A 20539-nucleotide genomic window follows, 5' to 3' on the forward strand; every position below is an offset into this window, starting at 1 on the left:
TTTCAAACTAGAACTTAATTGTTCTAGTCGCTAGCAATGCAAGGTCTAATTCTCGTTATTCGAGAACGGTGGCAAAGCTAAAATACGAGCTCTTTTGATTGCGACAGCTATTGAGTGCTGTTGTTTCGGGGTCAACCTACTCATTCATCTGGGTGAAATCCTTCCCTGTTCACTTACAAATCGACGGAGTAAACTTATATTTCTGTAGTCAATAATCTCGTCGGATCGGATGGATGGAGAACGTCTACGCGAAGACTGCTTAGATTTATTCGTGATACCTTTCATGACATTTCCGAAAACTATTGATTATTTTCCAGTTGATTAGAAACAGATCACTTATTTCTTCGACTCTTTGTGAATGGTATGTTTGTAGCAGCAGGGACAGTATCTCCTCGATTCCAATCAAGTAGGTGTATTGCGACGATTCTTACGCGTAGTATATCGAAAAATACCTAGAGATTTGTCGTCAGTCCCTTTTCGGGTGCAACTTGTGCATTCCAAAGCAATAGTTACTCTCGCATCTCTACTTTTAGCCATAGGATTCATTGAAATAAGTGAAGGAAATGGGGGAGGAGTGGATGGGAAGATACCGTCTCAGTAATAAATCATTAATAGAATTCCCGATTTATCGATTTCCAGTAATGAATGGATCGCTCACTGCTCCCCTCACGGAAATCGATCTATTTCTCCCACCTTACTTTTGTTTGCTCAACCCCGCCTCCCCCGACTAGAGAAATGGAAATATCAAGGCATCTGGAAAGAATCGATTTATTTCTATTAGTAAACCGGCTAGCAGCCCAAACCATATCGTAGCCAACACGGGGGCCGTGGAAAGATAAATTTTTACATCTTGCATTGTGAATTCTCCTTCGTTTTTCAATCGACTAGGAAGATGATGTGTCTCTTCCAGTATTTTTACCACGACCAACCCCAGTAAGGGAATCGGATTCTTCCGGTCTGGGAATGATTCGGAGGCGACATCCTCTCGGGACATGGTTACTTCTTAAGTGGGTAGTCAAGTTCTGTGGCTATCAGTTATAATTACTTGGATCACGCGTCTCAATACCGAGAATGCCAGTCGGAGATCGAGACCAATAGGGATGTAGCGCAGTTTGGTAGCGCATTTGTTTGGGTACAAAATGTCGCAGGTTCAAATCCTGTCATCCCTATTGTTCCCCGTACATCCCAAAATGATATTGGTGAGAAATTGGTGACAAGAGAAATCCATCTGGGTTAGATTGTTTGTGTTATTCAACTGATTCCCCCACAAGAGACATTCCATTTATCTTCCTCTCTCCTGGTCGGTGAAAGAACCACTCCGATTAAGAGTCTGATTCTATTCCCGTGTCCGGATGTCCGCAGATTCTGATTAGAATGGAAACTGGCTTACGTGGGGAATGGAGCGCCCTTAGTTCAGTTCGGTAGAACGCAGGTCTCCAAAACCTGATGTCGTAGGTTCAAATCCTACAGGGCGTGTTTCTCCGACTCAAGTCGGTATCAGCTGGTTCGACCAATACCCACACATACTAAGAATTTGCATTTCCCGATCCCTCTGGATTACCAGAGAGATCTTAGGAATGGGAGAAGGATATGGCAAATGAGTCTCCGTCTTCTACCGAATATCTAGTTGGTCGCCACGTCGATATTGCAAATATGCAGTTACAAATAATCCAGCTAGAGTTATTGGGATCAAACCCAACACAATTCCGGATAGCAGTGCTTCAACCATTTGGGTTCACATACATTTAGTACAAATACTTACCGAAAAAGATTCAGGTATTAATTGGTAATAGATGATTGGTAAGTGCGGCGGATCAGTAAGTGCTAATGGGCACTCCTCGTTCCTTCTAAGCTGATACTCTTGTATCATATAAGCCGGATCTTATTCAATCCAACAAATAATACTGAAGTTGAGATTGGTGCGGACGATAGAAAGCGAAGTGACTCGGTGGAGTAAGCATAGATTTAAGTACCAAATTGATTTAGCAGATAGGTTAGTAGAAAAATAATTGGTTACTCGGAACTATCGAAAGGGGATTCGAAGCTTGGTAGACATATGAGAGCAGTTTATCCGACGAGAAGATCGCGTTTCAGAAGCTGGGAATGGGATCGACAGTTCATCGAAATATCTCCAACCTCTGAATGAGTGGGAGGAATCGAATCTTCCAGAAAGAGGAACAAGACAAGATTGGATATTAATATCTCAATTATATGTATCAGATACCCTACATGACCAGGTTCCCCCGAGTTCTCGATGGAGAATCCTATAGTTCTAATGGCAGGATTTGATACGGAAGTCATTCGAAAGAAACTTAGACGTGGTGGGTTAACCACGCGCGTTGAGACTCACCGGAAGCATCGGAACCTCCAATTGAACAATCGGGGAAAAAAAAAGAATCATATTCTTTCCATAGGTTCTCCTAAAACGCGGAGAAAATACTGATAGATTTGTATACTCGGGGGGGAGGGGGGAATTACGGTTTCTCCGCTCGGTTATTTACAACTCGTTTATTTATCCGGCGAAATAAGAGGAATATTGCTGCTTCGAGGGGGGCTAGCTATACTAATCCAGTATGTTTCGGGTATACCCTCGGTATAATAATGACAACTTAACGGGGATCGCTCAGGTATACCGGTAGATTCTCCATCTACTGGTACTCACACCTCTCGGCAAGCAATCCTCCTTAATCCCGCAGGATATACGGAGCTGAACATGTCTGGGAATACGGGAGAACGTCCTTCTGCTGACATTATTACTAGTATTCGATACTGGGTCATCCATAGCATTACTATACCTTCTCCGTCTATTGCAGGTTGGTTATTCGTCAGTACAGGTTTGGCTTACGACGTTTCTGGAAGTCCCCGCCCAAATGAATATTTTACGGAGAGCCGACAAGAAGTTCCTTTAGTAACTGGCCGCTTCGATTCGCTGGAACAAGCTGATGCATTTACTAGATCTCAGGAGGTACCAACGACTCCAGATAGAACTTATCCGATTTTCACCGTTAGGTGGCTAGCCGTCCACGGACTAGCTGTACCTACAGTTTTTTTTCCAGGCTCTATATCGGCAATGCAATTCATTCAGCGATAATCCCTATATAAGCTATAAATCCACGACGCAACCGAACCCGAATAAACAGAGTGTGGAATTGAATCGTACAAGCCTTTATCGGGGACTCTTATTGATCTTCGTACTTGCCGTCTCATTTTCCAACTACTTCTTCAATTAGAAACTGAAGAGATTTGATAACCCCAATTGGGAAAAACTAAGACCTGATTTATTTGTGACTGTTCGTGTCTCGAGTCGTGACTAAATAATGAAATCAAAAAGGGAGGGGGGTGGGACAAATGGCCAATACCACTGGAAGGATTCCTCTGTGGCTTATAGGTACCGTAGCTGGTATACTCGTGATAGGTCTACTGGGAATATTCTTTCATGGAGCCTATTCGGGATTGGGATCATCCCTCTGAGAATGAATAAGCATTGGGAAATTCTTCCTACTCGCAGGTGAAAAGATGTGCCGGATCCCGGGGTTCATAGGTCCGGAAACGGGTCAACCCCCTCTTCCGGAGTCGTTCTACTGCTCCGGGTGCGACAACCCCCCAGCTGTATATGCTACTCCGCCTCAGCAGAGTCAAATTCTGGTACCGTACTCGGGTGAGTAGGTTATTCGATCGATTCTCTCCGAAGAATCGATCGCAATTGGATGAAGGGGCGGTAATTATTGCAATCATTTGATAAGTATGGGACAGATTCCTACCGGGATTGGGAGGGTGCATATGCTTTTGATAACAAACCAACCCACGAGTCACTCGTCTGATTCTTCGAGAGATCGAGGGATGGGGGAATCATATCACATTAAATCTCTGGACTCGGGAGGAAGAAGGAAGGACTCGACCTGAGGTTTAAATCCAATTCCAGGTCGATTTCCTCATAGTAAATTGGGGGGAGTACACGGTGGCGGTGGCTCACCCGCCACCACCGATATCGGAATAGAAAAAATAGTTAGCAAAATTGGATATATTTTCTGATACCTGTCGGGGAGACTATTATTGAAAACTTGGTTTCATCACCGAATATGTTTTTGAAGAATTCCAGTTATTCTTACTGCTAACTGGACTCAACCGGCTCCAAATGATACCACAAGAGTTGTACTTATCGCTTCGTTTAGACGTATAGAAGAGGTAGAAATCCAGAATTTGTCTTTGACTCGTCGGATTTACAGTCAATTACCAACCCTTTCCGGATGGTTCACATCCGAAAAGTATGGACTCAGAAATTCATCTCCGCCAATTGGACTTTCTCGAACTGCTTCTTCTTTGACACTGGGAATATCTGGGCCAGAGTAACCGATGCAAGAAAAAGTAGAAGACCTTGAACACGTAGTAATGGATCCTGAAGTACAATCTCTGCCTCTGCTTGACCGAATCCACCCACGTTAGGGTTATTGGTCGATGGTTAATCAGCTTTAATATATTCACCCTCCGAAACGATAAGTTCGGGACCGGGAGGTACAGTATCAACTACTTCACGACCCCCCGATGTCTCTTGGGTAGTGATTTCGTATCCACCCCCCCTCTCCCTACGTGTTATTCTAGTTATCCTTCCCGTCGCCGAAGCGTTGTAAACCGTATTATTGCTTTTACTTCCATCGGGATAGATCTGTCCCCTTCCCCTATTCCCTCCAACATATAGGGGGTATTTTAAAAAGTGTACCTCTTTATCAACGGCAGGATCCGGTGAGAGAATCGGAAATACGATTTCACTATATAGCTTACCCGGAACCGGACCTATTACTATCATGTTCTTTCTATCGGGGCGATAGCTCTGGAACGAAAGTTTACTTAATTTCTCCCTCGCTTCGGTTGGAAGACGATCAGAAGGAGCCAATTCAAACCCTTCGGGTGGGATCGGTACGGCGCCTACATTCAATCCTCCCTTTTTACCATTTGCAAGTACTTATTTTATCTACATATCATAAGGAATCTTAACAACTGCTTCGGACACAGTATTGGGAAGAACAGATTGCGGAACCTCAATATCCACGGGTTTCTTAGCCAAGTGACGATTAGCACATACAATACGTCCAGTTGCTTCTCGTGGATCCTCGTAATTCTATTGCGCAAAAATCGGATATGCATTTGATACGGATGGACGATTCATTCCATCCAGAGTGATCAACATTGGAAATGACAGGGTCAACCACTTCGCCATCCAGTCCTTACTACTTCTCTTTCGCATAGTTCGATTATTAGTATTAGGGTTTCTCACAAATAGATTGTTTCTTGACATCATAGGTAAAATATTACTCCCCTCTTTTGGAGTATTCTGATATCCCGACGATTGCGGGAATTGCAAATTTTTATCCTCCCACTACCCAATACCAGAAGAGGATAATAAAATCCAATTCCTACGAGAAGTGAGTCTACTCCGTTGGATGCAACTGGCAGATACTCGGTGGAGTGATTATCATTCATTCATTGTGTGATAAGTCGCTACGATTGAAGGAGATATACGACTCAAATGGCGAGGAATCCGATATTTGGAGACTGTGTCTGAAATAACCGGGAAGGTTGAGACGAAACAAGAGATTACATATTTGTTGTGAGCGAATCCCAGATGTTCCAGGAGAGAATCTACAACTATTTCCCAACCGTGGGGGGAGTGAAATCCAATACATAAATCCGTTAATGGTGGAGTAGAGAACGCTTTCGTCGTATCATTTAAGCTATAGAATAACTCCCGAATCCAGGAATTTGAAACTGCGAGTCTTTCTTTACCTACTACGAACAAGCAGATCGAGGTGGCAATGCTAATTACGTCGGTTACTAGGTGCGAGATTATCTGGGTGTTTCCCTCGTTACATATTACCACCAATTGAATAGTTTTGTCATACACATCTGTGCCGTAGTCTTGTAATTAGGTATATACAGAGCCTCTCATTGTTTCACCCAACCGGAGTAAGCCTTCTATCTCCTGAAGTCGTTTGAGAGCTACCTCTTCCCGGAAAGAATTAATAAATATTTGTGACTGGAAGGTATTCCACCAATTTCTGATCCGAGGTTCTAGAAACCAATTCTTCAAGACAATTGGAATCGCGGAAGGGAGAAGTAATAGACATCCGATATATTGAATAGGAGCTACTGCTTGATATTTAGCCAATTCAGAATCGTTAAGTACTAATGAACTCGATTGACCCGTCAACTCTGTGTTGAACCTTGATGAAGTACGAGTTATGGACCGTGGCATCAGACTTATAGACTCATAAGCCGTTGTACTACTGGGGGAATCCACTGATTTGCGGACAGAAAATTTATCATTTGAGTTATCATTTATTTGGAGTGACGGAGAAGTTGTGGGACGGTGCCGTGTCCAGGAATCAGGATCATTTGGAGTTGCTTCGATCCGAGCCAATTTCCTATTCATTTGTTCCGTCTTACTCGATTCTCTTGACACATATTTACCCGCAGGAGCCAAAGGATTATCCCCTGGTGGATTTTGCGATAAATCACCAATTATGTTTGGTTTCCTCCCCACCCTGCAGGGATCTAGACGAACCAGTGGAGGCGCTGATTGAAGAGGCAGAGCAACTGGGGGGTGAGATGGAGATGCATCACGGGACCTTTCCTCTGTCGATATTTCTTTCCCACGGGAGGTAGGAGGATAATTCCCGATCAGGAGCAACTGGCGTTGCTTCCTCCTGATAAAGAACTTAAGACTATTCCGAATCTTCGATACAGATATGCTGATCCTACATTCTAAAAGACTCCGATATATAGTAGATAGAGATTTACTAGGTTCTGCATCCGTATGAGCTACCGCAGCCTGTGACGAATCTTCCGTAGATGATATTGTTTCTAGATAATAGGAAGAGTCTTCTCTTACGGATTGTAGTCGCTTACTAGCTTCGTAAGCTCTATCCGGGGAGCGACGTGGGGTATTGTAGAACCACCGGAGGAGTCTCCAACAGTATGATTTCATATATTATTTATATGGTGAGGAGGGGAATTCACGAAGTAAATTACTAAGTGGATGAATCCCCGTAATCGAATCCTCTTTTCTAATTCCCTTCTCTAATCGTCACTATACCATCCTAATTTCCTTCCCTCATCTCATTCGCTTCTTCTAGGAACCTCCGGATCGGTCGAAATATTAGAATCCCTCGATTGATACACGTGAAAAACGAGCAAGTTCAGCAGCTTTTTCTTCTGTTTCTCCCGACGCCGAATCCTCACCAATCCGGGTTAGGGGAATGTCTTGCCGACCCCTCATCTTCAAGTAAAGGACTCGACGAGGATAGAAACCTCCTCGAATTTCCAATTTAACTGCTTGTATATCTCTCATTGCAAATTGGATACAAATACGACGGTTTCCCCCGGGAAACCCCAGCGAGAAATGGGGAAGATTCCTTCTCATTTATCAAATGAATTGTAGCCGCTACCCACATCCCGAAATATCGTACGCCACGGATAAAATCCAGGGAAGAGACCCGCGATACCATAGAAACACATCACAATACCTTGTGGAATGAAAACAATCTGTCCAGATGGAAGTGTGGGGATTAAATCTTCACCAATATAACTAGAGATTCCAACCGCCGGAAAACCCATTGCGCCACGAACCGGGATACGGGCCCAACACAAATTACTGAATCTACGAGAACCTCTTGGAGAATCTACTCGAAACCATTCGGATTGACGATTCATTAATACTCCCTCCAGAAATTGCCTTGTTGGAATGAATCAGCCGCTTATATTGTTATTGGTCCCACCTCTACCCTACCCCCCCCCCCCTCCCCGAATAGATGCAGATACAGATACAGCCGATGCTTCGACATCACTTCATTTTGAAAAGGATTCTTGGAAGGGATTCTGTTTCCGAGAAGTTTAGAACATTTTCCACTGTTTTGGTGCGTAGGTGGGGGTCGCTAAGATCTATATGTCTTAGCAACGATGGAACGATCCACGTCTCACTTATCCATAAGGGGAAAGTGAGATATAGATTGAGATGACGTTAAAGATTCCCAAGTGCTAAAACAAGTGCTCAAATAAAATAACCGCCGGTGAAGCTATGTGGAAAGAATATATCCGACCGAATCAAAAGCAAGAGTAGTAGTCGTAATTGATCGATCCTATGGAACAATTTCCGTGAGATAGTGTACAGAACAAGAAATTGTAGAATTTCGTCCCGTTCTATATAAATAAACAGAGATATCATTGTAATTGCCGGAAAGACCGAACCTACTAGGGGTACAGAAATGGAAGGTAAATAGGACGCTGTCGTAATGGAATCACCTCAAGTAAGAAAGATATGACACAGATAGATGTATCTATAATGACATTATATTGTTATTTTTATCTTTTATCCCCCAATGTCTAATAATAGTCTCCTTATCTCACGTAGAAAGGAAGTTTTTATACATTCGATATATCGAGACAGTTACTCGGAAATTGCTACGAAATCCATATTGTTTCCGGTAAGGTATCTGATTCCAGCTCCGATCAACTGACTCAATGAATCTGCAGACATCCGCGGTGTCTACTTCGTCGAATCAGGCGCACAGCAGAGTCCGAAATTATACCGATGGTTAATCTCGATTTCTTACTGAGGTATAATTGCATTGTGGCATAATTTGCATGGCGTGATATCAGAGAAGGATAGAAAAGTATTGTTACGACGGTTCGCTGAATAAATTCCTCTCATTGGAGAGGTAGAGAGATTAGTAGGACAACCCCGAATTGATAATTCCTAACTTGATTAATGAGAAGGAGGGAGAGTGATAGAAACGGGGGTTTAACCGAATGGGGGGAAAGGAGGTTCAATTCCTTTTACAAGGAGCTGAAGAATAAAGCTCAGATATCTCACTCGGAACACCTTTTAGAGGATTACGTGGAACAATTGAATCGGGTGATCCATGATCAAATAAAGATTCAGCTACTTGAAAGCCATCGGGTATCTTCTGACGCAGTGTTTGTTCAATCACCCTTTTCCCAGCAAATGCTATGTATGCTTTGGACTCAGCAATAATTACGTCCCCTAACGTACCAGAACTAGCAGTAACACCACCCGTAGTTGGATAGGTAGGAACCGATATATATAATAATCCCTTCTGAACCTGATGTATTTGTGGGACGGGAGGAATCTTAGCCATCTGCATCAGACTCAACGTCCCTTCTTGCGTACGTGCTCCGCCGGAAGCACAGATAATAACTAGTGGAAGGGATTGATCCGTGGCACATTCGATTGAGCGGGTAATCTTTTCACCTACCACAGAACCCATACTTCCCCCCGTGGATTGAAAGTCCGTAACACCAAGCGCAATAGGTGTCCCGTTTAGACATCCCACCCCTGTCTGAACAGCATCAGTTAAACCCGTTCGTTTCTGGGAGTTGATGATGCGACTTCCATGAGAATCCCCGTCAGAGAAACCTGGAACATCTTATGCAGTCATGTCTTCATCCATGGGAATCCAAGTGTCACGATCGATCGGAAGTTCGATTCTTTCTGTACTAGTCATTGGGGGGTGATAGCCGCACTCCTCACAAATATTTTTATTTTGTTTTGGAATCTCACGTAAAGCATGTTACCGCAGTTGTCACACCGAGTCCACAACCCCCTGTCGGTATCAATGCTTATGTCTCTATTCCTTCCTCTCTCACTCAAAACGTAACCCTTTGTGGCTTTTTCGAGGAAAGCCCCGATCAATCCACCAAATTCGCGTTTATCTTCGAACCGATTTCTCACAGACATAGGAATTTCCTCATTCATTTCTTCTCCTTCGCTTCGGAGGTAAAAACAGTCGATTCTATTAGATTTCATTTCATCAATGAGATAGACACAGAGATGGAGAAATCATTTCTGAACTATCAGGATCAGCGTCTGTTCGGAATAGGCGTCGAATCGAGACTGACTCCGAATCCGATAACTAATTGGCAATTGACTGATCATCTATTTGATCAATCATATGTTAGAACCCCACAAATAATTATCCAATAACACTTCGTGGAAATAGTTGTGTCGTGTACTGAGAGGCACTGAATCATTTCCTTACTACTCGAGTCTCTGCAGCTCGTATTCCACCTCTCCTATGCAAATTGGGGGGGATTCGAACCCCCGTCCCCATGGATCGGAACCATGTGCTCTCATCCGCTGAGCTACCAACTCCGATCCGTGGCATATCGGGAGTATGGAGGGGAATGTTCCTTCTCCCTATACTCCCTGTTCGCCCCACGAATCCTACCGAATGAATGAGATTCCCGAATAGTTACGGAAATTACAATGTATCAATTGTGTCGAATTCAAATTTGATCTGTTTCCATACCTCGCAAGCAGCAGCCAATTCGGGACTCCACTTACTAGCTTCGCGGATAATCTCGTTACCTTCACGAGCAAGATCACGTCCCTCATTACGAGCTTGTACACAAGCCTCCAATGCAACTCGATTAGCTACGGCGCCTGGTGCGTTTCCCCAGGGGTGTCCCAAGGTTCCTCCGCCGAACTGTGAGACAGAATCATCTCCGAAGATTTCAGTTAGAGCGGGCATATGCCAGACATGGATACCTCCCGAGGCTACGGGAAATACACCTGGCATGGATACCCAATCCTGAGTGAAATATATACCACGGCTTCGGTCTTTCTCGATATAATCGTCGCGTAGCAAATCGACGAAACCCAGTGTGACTTCTCGTTCTCCCTCCAGTTTACCCACTACGGTCCCGGCGTGGATATGATCCCCGCCGGACATACGCAATGCTTTGGCTAGGACACGAAAATGGATACCGTGATTTCTCTGTCTATCGATAACAGCATGCATCGCGCGGTGGATATGAAGCAGTAGCCCATTATCTCGACAATAAAAGGCCAAGCTAGTATTTGCAGTGAAGCCTCCCGTCAAATAATCATGCATGACGATGGGTGCTCCCGATTCTCTAGCAAAGACTGCTCTTTTCATCATTTCCTCACACGTACCCGCAGTGGCATTTAGATAATGTCCTTTTATTTCGCCCGTTTCGGCCTGAGCCTTGAAAAGAGCTTCTGCCACAAACAGGAACCGGTCCCTCCAACGCATGAATGGTTGAGAATTTACGTTCTCATCATCCTTCGTAAAATCAAGTCCGCCACGGAGACATTCGTAAACAGCCCTGCCATAGTTTTTAGCAGATAAGCCCAATTTTGGCTTGATTGTACATCCCAGCAAGGGACGACCATATTTGTTCAGTTTATCCCTTTCGACTTGGATACCGTGAGGCGGCCCAATGAAAGTCTTGGAATAAGCAGGAGGAATTCTCAGATCCTCCAAACGTAGAGCTCGTGGGGCTTTAAATCCAAATACGTTACCTACAATGGAAGTGAACATATTGGTGACGGAACCCTCTTCAAATAGATCCAAAGGATAAGCTACATATGCGATATATTGATTCTCTTCCCCAGCAACGGGTTCGATGTCGTAGCATCGACCCTTGTAACGATCGAGACTAGTCAGTCCATCCGTCCACACAGTGGTCCACGTACCTGTGGAAGATTCTGCAGCTACTGCAGCTCCAGCTTCCTCAGGGGGTACCCCGGGTTGCGGAGTCATCCGGAAGGCTGCCAAGATGTCAGTATCTTTGGTCTCATAATCGGGAGTATAGTAAGTTAGTCGATAATCTTTAACACCAGCTTTGAACCCAATACCTGTTTTAGTCTCTGTTTGTGGTGACATGAGTCCCTCCTTACAATTCAATTAGTAAATCCTGCAAGGATGAGATCTGCTCGACATAGATGGAAGAATTCAACGTGAAGCGTGGAATAGGTCCTGATAGATTCGACTCGAGACGTTTGTCGAAACTCTACCTCAAGCATGGGACATTAGTATTTTATAATACGTCCCACATGTAATGCAACTGACTCTGGTTGTTTCGCACGGAAATTGCTTGAAGAATTAGATCGTAATACATCTCGATACATTGACTCGGGAATCTTTTCGTGGTTAGACTGGTCAGTAGAAGCAAAAAAGGGGATTGAATTCGATATCTGGTTCGCTTTGCGAATAGACGGGGAAAAAAGGGGATTCGACGAATGAGATGTAGCAATCACATCTAACTAGATGGACCAACTCGTGGGTATCGCGCTCTTTTGCCTCCGACCCATATGTGGAGAGGAGGAAATCAAATCCTACAGTACCTGTCACCCATCTGGATGGATCGGAATCGACTTCCGAGGAAGCAAATGATATGTTTGAAAAAGGGGGAGAAGGGTGTGGAACTAGTAACTCCCCACCATCAACCAATTAGCAATGAAATGCCAGATGGTTCTGCCAATTCGACAATCAAATGAAGATAATACACCAAAACAGTTACGAAAACCAGTTCTTCTGCTTTTGGAATTTCTAAATCAGTGGAGAGAAATGTGGGATATATTACCCAGATCATTGGACCAGTATCGGATGTGTCTTTCCCTCCAGGTAAAATGCCCAATATCTACAACTCTTCGATGGTTAAGGGGAAAAACCCGGCGGGTCAAGAGATTAATGTTACTCGTGAGGTGCAACAATTACCGGGTAATAATGAAGTCAGAGCCGTAGCTATGAGTGCTACAGATGGTCTGATGAGAGGTATGGGCGTCGTCGATACAGGAGCTCCTCTCAGTGTTCCTGTTGGTGAAATTACTCCTGGTTGAATCTCTAATGTCCCTGGTGAACCCGTCGATGACTTGGGTCCCGTAGATATTGGTACGACGTCCCCCATTCATAGATCCGCTCCGGCATTTACGCAGTTGGATACTAAATTATCTATATTTGAGACGGGGATTAAAGTCGCGGATCTTTTGGCTCCCTATCGTCGAGGAGGAAAGATTGGATCATTTGGAGGAGCTGGAGTGGGAAAAACGGTTCCTATCACGGAATCAATTAACAACATCGCCAAGGCTCACGGAGGTGTATCTGTATTTGGTGGGGTGGGGGAACGCACCCGTGAGGGTAATGATCTTTACATGGAAACGAAGGAATCGAAAGTTATTAATGAACAAGATATATCAGAATCGAAGGTGGCTCCAGTTCATGGTCAGATGAATGAACCACCAGGAGCTCGTATGAGAGTTGGTTCAACTGCTCTGACAATGGCTGAATATTTCCGAGATGTGAACAAGCAAGATGTCCTTTTATCTATCGACAACATATTTCGTTTTGTCCAAGCAGGATCAGAAGTTTCTGCTTTATTGGGTAGAATGCCTTCCGCCGTGGGTCATCAACCAACTCTTAGTACAGAAACGGGATCCCCACAAGAGAGAATTACTTCTACCAAGGAAGGATCGATAACTTCTATTCAAGCTGTTTATGTACCTGCAGATGATTCGACTGACCCAGCTCCTGCTACAACATTTGCACACCCAGATGCTACCACTGTGCTTTCGAGAGGACTAGCAGCTAAAGGTATTTATCCGGCTGTAGATCCCTTGGATTCGACTTCAACCATGTTACAACCCTGGATTGTGGGTGAAGAGCATTACGAAACCGCACAAGGGGTTAAACAGACTTTACAGCGTTATAAGGAATTGCAAGATATTATAGCTATTCCCGGACTGGATGAATCGTCAGAAGAGGACCGTCTAACGGTAGCTCGGGCTCGGAAGATAGAACGTTTCTTATCACAACCCTTCCTCGTAGCAGAAGTATTTACTGGTTCGCCAGGGAAATATGTTAGTTTAACAGAAACCACTAAGGGATTTCAAATGATTCTTCCTGGAGAATTGGATAATCTCCCTGAACAAGCTTTTCATCTGGTTGGCAACATCGATGAAGCCACCACGAAGGCTGCAACCTTACAAGTGGAGGGTCAATGAAAGGGATGGTACTGAATCTTCGTGTAATGGCTCCTAATCGAACTGTTTGGAATTCTGAGGTTCGAGAAATCGTCCCATCTACGAGTAGTGGCCAGATTGGTGTATTGCCCAATCACGCTCCACTTCTTACAGCTTTGGATATGGGAGTCCCGAAGGTACGTCACGATGGACAGTGGTCCGCAATGGCGTTGATGGGTGGTTTCGCCATGGTAGACAGTAATCAGGTAACAACATCAGTCAACGAAGCAGAACGAGCTACCGAAATTGATCCTGAGGAGGCTCGGGAAGCTCTTCAGACAGCTCAAGCTGACGCAGCTCAAGCCGAAGGCAGAAGGAAAGCTATTGAAGCTAATCTAGCATTTAAAAGAGCTAAGGCGAGATTAGAGGCTTCAAATACTACTCAATCATTCCCACTTTTAGTTGCGCCTGTGAGAAACGACGGGAAAAGCATGATGGGACACACAATGATTTGTTAGTCCCGTAATACTTCGTATCCATCCCAAATATTTGTAGAACTTATTAGGTATCATTTCAAGTATTGTGGTACCTAATGAGTTTTACCTACTATTGGATTCGAACCAATGACTCTCGCCGTATGAAAGCGACACTCCAACCACTGAGTTAAGTAGGCTTCTATTGCTTGTAGTACTCTATTATACCGACCCAGGGAGAGAATTTCAAACAATTAGAACATCAATAAATATTTGATTTTAACGGCAAAAGATGAGTCTCGCCTCCTTCTCGGTTGGTTACCAGCTTGACAGGGATCATCCGATGCATTATACTAATGTAGCCACAGGGCTATAGCTCAACGGTAGAGCACCTCGTTTACACGTGCGCCGATGCTTCTCGGGAAGGGTTCGTCGCTATTCAACCGATCTACGCGGAATATACCGCGTAAGTTACTTATGTCTTACCCTATTGGGAGATGTGGAAGAACAGTAGCATGACGAAGAATCGATCGGAAAAAGGATCGATTTCGGTGGGTTGATATGGTCAGTAGATGATACGTCTAATGCTAAGGGTGGTGGGGGCAATGCGAGGACCTCAACAAGATCTCTTCTTCGTCCTACGAACCTTGAGGTGTATGAGGGTATCGTATCTCCTTCCTAGGCGATCGAGACACTTAGAATTAAGTGGATTTGTGTCTACGGGATGCAAACCTGTGTCAACACTAAGAATCTTCTCGAGAGACTTCGGGATTGCTTCGGAGGGAACGAGTTCTTCGAGCACACGGAACCATTTCTTTGTTATTTATAATGAAGCAAAGGATGGTGCATCAACAATGGCTTCTTCCTCCCATCCGGTGGAAGACTAGTTGATGAGGGAGCCCAATGCCACGAAAGAAGCATGTTGGGTTCGTGAAGCAGTTCAAGAATTTATATATTCCGATCTGCATTACCGAGAATGTTTACGGTTCGAATCCGTATAGCCCTAATCTTTAATGATAAGCCGGTCTCGCCCATCGCAGCGGAACTAATTGAGAATTACCCAGATTCAACGCGACTCGCATGAACTATATAGATCGTAGGGTCACTACTTCCGTTTCGATCAGGGGATAGGGATGAAGATCAGGAAGGAGAAGGAATTATTCATTAATAAGTTCCTCAATGATGGTCAATCGGAGAAAATTCAGATAAGAATCTAAATTGACGGATTGCTTTCCATAATAGATAATCCGTATAAATCAATCTTATGCATCGATTCGGTAGGGAGGTACATACCATACCCCACTACCTACTTAGTAGAATATAGTCCCCATCCGGTTCTTCCGGCAATTTGACTCATCTCACGGATTCCAGCCAAGAGCTCATTTCCGGATGGGGAGTCCCGTTTCTAATAATCTTCTCGCAAGTCCATTTGGTATCCAGCATCTTCCGAGGACTGGATCGGAGGGACGATTGGCTCATCACTGGGGGGTGTACATCCCGATTCCATTCTGGGATGAGATGTCCGTGAGCCACGTCTGGCATCTCATCCCCGATCGAACGATCGAGGAGTCAGCAACCCCCCCCCCCTTCACTTATCATAAAGATGTTACACCCACACGGTGGGGTGAGAAGATAAATACCGAAGCAGGAGGAGTATGTAAATGTTTTTGCTTCCTAAACACGATTCCTTCCGGATCCTCCTACTAGTATCCATCCTTATTCCCTATACAGCCTTTTCGGTTTCCAGATCCGTCGCACCCATCCGCGAGGGGCCTGAAAAACTAACAAGCTATGAATCAGGTATGGAACCAAAGGGAGGGGCTTGGATCCAATTCCAGATCCGTTATTATATGTTTGCCCCGGTATTCGTTATTCCCGACGTCGAGACGGTCTCTCCCTATCCCCGGGCTATGAGTTTCAGGGAATTGGGTCTATTTGCTTTTACTGAAGTGTCTATCCCCATATCCATATTAATTGTCGGTTCGATTTATGCATGGTGAAAAGGAGCATTGGAATGGTCCTAATTTCTAACTATTCGGGTAAGAGGAACGGAGTCGACTCCCGTGGGGGGAATCCACTAATTAACTCCGTGGAGTCCTTCTCCCCCGATCAAGACACATCAAACTCGATTATTTTGACTAACTTGAATGATCTCTCCAATTGGTCTCGACTTTCCAGTTTGTGGCCACTCCTTTACGGTACTAGCTGCTGCTCCATTGAATTCGCCTCATTAATTGGTTCACGCTTCGACTTCGACCGGTACGGTCTAGTACCAAGATCCAGCCCCAGACAAGCTGATCCCATAATAACGGCGGGTACTATCACCATGAAGATGGCTCCGTCTCTAGTGAGACTCTATGAACAAATGCCCGAACCAAAGTATGTAATTGCTATGGGGGCATGTACCATTACGGGAGGCATGTTTAGTACGGATTCTTACAGCACCGTTCGCGGAGTGGATAAATTGATTCCTGTGGACATTTATTTGCCGGGTCGTCCGCCCAAGCCCGAAGCTATTATTGATGCTGTGACAAAACCCCGCAAAAGAATTGCTCAGGAAAACTATAGGGATCGAACTTCTTGTCGAACCCGGAAGAGATATTTTAGTCTGAATCACCGACTTTTTTTCGTACCCAATACCTATACCGGTGAATACAATCAACGAATCGCAAATCAGTCTTCGAAATCCCTATCAAATATCCTCTCGAAGGGATTGAGTGGATTCGAAAGTATGCATGAAGAATCCGTATCAGAGGCGGGCGGGTGAAGATATTCCACAGAGATATAGAACGTTAGCTAATATGAGTATTATCAATAACAACGGCGATTCCAACATCGAGATGCGGGGTCGATTACCCGCTTGGTCGACTAGACATAGTTTAGCCCACAGACCTTTAGGTTCTGATTACCGGGGTGTCGAGATCCCACAGGTCAAAGCAGGGGATTGGCCTTCTATAGCTGTTGCTTCATATGCGTGCGGTTTCAATTATCCCCGTTCCCAATGTGCCTATGATGCAGCACCAGGAGGATCCCTAGCTAGTGTGTATCATCTGACGGAGGTGCGAGACGATGCAGATCAACCTGAAGAAGTATGTACAAAAGTCTTCGTTCCGAGAAAAGACCCCAGGATTCCATCCGTTTGTTGGGTTTGGAAAAGTTCCAATTTCCAGGAACGGGAATCCTATGATATGTTAGGAATCACTTATGAGAGTCATCCGCACCTACAACGTATCTTAATGCCTGGGAGCCGGCTGGGATGGCCTTTACGTAAGGATTATGTCGTACCCGACTTTTATGAGCTACAGGATGCTTATCGAATTGGGACGGAGGCAAAATTGAAAGCCATCCTCCCACTAGCCAATTCTGTATCATTCTATTTAATCTTGTGCGGCAGGTGAGGCTGGTCTACCTTATTTGAGACACTTGTTTCTCGTACGATCAATCGCATCCACGTATCTGCATCGAAATCCGCACCTACATATGCACGTTCAAGCGTATGTAGGTGTGGGTATAGATACATACCCCGACCAGTAGACCAATAAGCAATCCATATTTTTTTTTTGGATTCTCCTATTTCCAAGTGCGGTTTTCGCCCGCAGCCATCAGATCAAATTATTTCCCATCGGTATGCCAGGAACCAGACTTGAACTGGTGACACGAGGATTTTCAGTCCTCTGCTCTACCTACTGAGCTATCCCGGCCAGTGATTCCGCGATAATCCCAAACAAATATCCCAGCGTGGATTGATTCTTTCCCTTACCTATCCGTCCAATCGAAGTAACTATCCTCACGAATCCATTTTTTTTTTTATACCTTGCAGGCGAACCATTCAGACAATCCATTGGATTTGCCGAATGGTTCAGTCGCAAACCACTCAAAAATATTCTCGAGCTGGGGACGAGACATCAATCCGATTCGATTGAGCTATGAATCGGGAGCATGGATCCCCTCTCGTTTAGGTGGAGGAAATCAATACGTATTCGGGAGATGTATCTCGATACCCTTCGTCCGCTTGATGGGTCGAAGAATCCCATCCACCAGAATAGACGGGGAGGGATTTCTCTGTTTCATGGGGTAGATGCTTCCCACAACTCCTACGCAATTTGGATAATATGTTTCATCCCGTTCTACTGGGGATGTAGGGACTCGAACCCTCACGGTCCTACAAAGACCAACGGATTTTCTTTCTACCACAATTTGCATTGCTGTTTCCATCAACGGCGTAGAGTTGGACTCCATCTCTATCCGCGAAGGTCTGTTACTAATGGTTATTCATCGAACCATATTCATCCGAATACGGAGTATACATACACAAAGAGGAAATCAGGAGAAGATGGGATTCGGGGATAATCGAGTAGATCCCACCAATACCCGAGATTCTCGAGATTTTGATACAATCCTCGGTGCGGATGTTGAGTATGCACTGGGAGAGGATCCTCGCCGCTTATAGGATCATTCTAGATTGAATCATCCATGGAAAGAGAACATCTATCCGCTTAATGAATAATAGAAATTAATAGATCGTTCGTCGGAATAGCTTCCGTCGAGTCTCTGCACCTATCTCATCATCCGAATCCTGCTTCTGAAATGAGATTTGGCTCAGGATCGCCTACTAAATAATCCTAGGTTTCCCTGAATTTGAAAGCTATCACTCGGTGTGTTTCCATACCTAGGCTCAATCCAATCGAGTCCGCAGCGTCTACCATTCCGCCATACCCCCCCCCCCTTGAGTCCCAAACCGAAGCAATGGATCTGCAATTGCATCAAATCCTTTTGCATGCCATCCGAGTTTGCATGTTCCATGCCATTTGTTCCAGAGATATTTCACGAGTCTCTTGATTCCGGTCAAGCGGAAATTATATACCCCGTCCCGATTCCCGAATTCTCAACCTCTTCCCTTTTCTGTTTCTATTCCCAATTTCCTCCAGAAAGGGACTCCACCGATCCCAGAGAATATATATCTGCGAGACCATACCCTGCTTCTCCGTATTCGCGTACCCATAAGAATTATACACGGGTGGGGTAATTAAATCAATACGATACGGTAGGAGATGGAATTATCGACTCATCTAACCCATCTCTGTGGTTGAATAACCCTTGCGGCTGACTGCGCCGTGGGCGCAACCACCATTGTCGCTTTAGGAGGGTTCTATTCCATCCCATGGGGTTCAAAAGAACCAGGAAAGCTTGGTTTGGATTCGGAAGTACCACATTCACAAGGCAGAGGTTATCGGTTCGATTCCGGCAGAATATTGCCCAGTATCAGTCGATGCACCAATACCGTGTCTCCCTTCGGCTTTGTCCCCGCGTCGAAGCCTCCATTTCCAATAGAGTCGATGGGAATTCGAGTATTTGTTCGTCTACATTCATATGTTATGATTATTACAAATACCAAATGTTCAACAAAATTGGGTGACACTTATAAATAGTACCAGTACTTCGATTACGGAGAGGTCCATTCCGGGTCTTACCATGCTTACAAAGAAGGAGTTTTTATGTCTCGTTATCGAGGACCCCGTCTGAAAATAATACGTCGTCTCAAGGATCTACCCGGGCTTACAAATAAAACATCAAATCCGAGAGAAGCACGAATTGCTATTGATTAATCTGCTTCGAGAAAGGTATCTCAATTTTGCGTGCGTCTGGAAGCCAAACAGAGATTACGTTTCAATTATGGATCAACGGAACGACAATTGCCTAGATACGTTCGTATTGCTAGAAGAGCCAAGGGTTCAACAGGTCAAGTACCATTACAGCTACTCGAAATGCGTCCAGATAATATTGTTTCTCGTCCAGGTATGGCTCCTACTATTCCTGCAGCTAGGCAATTAGTTAATCATAGACACATTCTAGTGAACGATCGTATAGTCGATATACCGAGTTACCGTCGCAAACCAAAAGATACTATTATTGTGAGAAATCGACCGGGTTCTCGCAATGGACCAAATAGAGAGATGGAATTTTCTCGGGGAGACAAAATACCTGATCATTCAACTTTTTCCTCGTCGGGAGACAGTAGACCCACAGGATTAGTGAATGGAATCGCAAATCGGGAGTCCACTGGGTTGGATATAAATGAATTGCTCGTCGTTGAGTATTACTCCCGCAAAGCCTAACCCAAGTAATTATCTAATAGTCTGGGATTCCTCATTCTGAAATTCGGATACCCCCCCCCCGGGGGGGGGGATTCTTGGAATTATTATTTGAAATCGGGAGTACTAACTGGAAGCATTCAAAGGATTAGCAATTCTTTGGGGTGCCGGAACAGAGTCAATGACGGAATGCAAAG

General features: G+C 44.6%; 2 non-coding genes across 2 annotated transcripts; one reads left to right on the forward strand and one right to left on the reverse strand.

The window, feature by feature from the left end:
* Positions 1-1402: 1402 nt before the first annotated feature.
* On the forward strand, positions 1403-1476 carry TRNAW-CCA (transfer RNA tryptophan (anticodon CCA)). Its single transcript has one exon. It is a non-coding gene; the product is annotated as a tRNA-Trp (tRNA).
* Positions 1477-10091: 8615 nt separating this feature from the next.
* On the reverse strand, positions 10092-10165 carry TRNAR-CCG (transfer RNA arginine (anticodon CCG)). The gene has a single exon. It is a non-coding gene; the product is annotated as a tRNA-Arg (tRNA).
* Positions 10166-20539: the final 10374 nt, after the last annotated feature.

Source organism: Dipteris shenzhenensis, unplaced genomic scaffold, assembly GCF_047967505.1.
Source record: "Dipteris shenzhenensis isolate YYH24624 ecotype China unplaced genomic scaffold, Dip_SZ_1.0 scaf0181, whole genome shotgun sequence".
Classification (NCBI taxonomy): Eukaryota; Viridiplantae; Streptophyta; class Polypodiopsida; order Gleicheniales; family Dipteridaceae; genus Dipteris; species Dipteris shenzhenensis.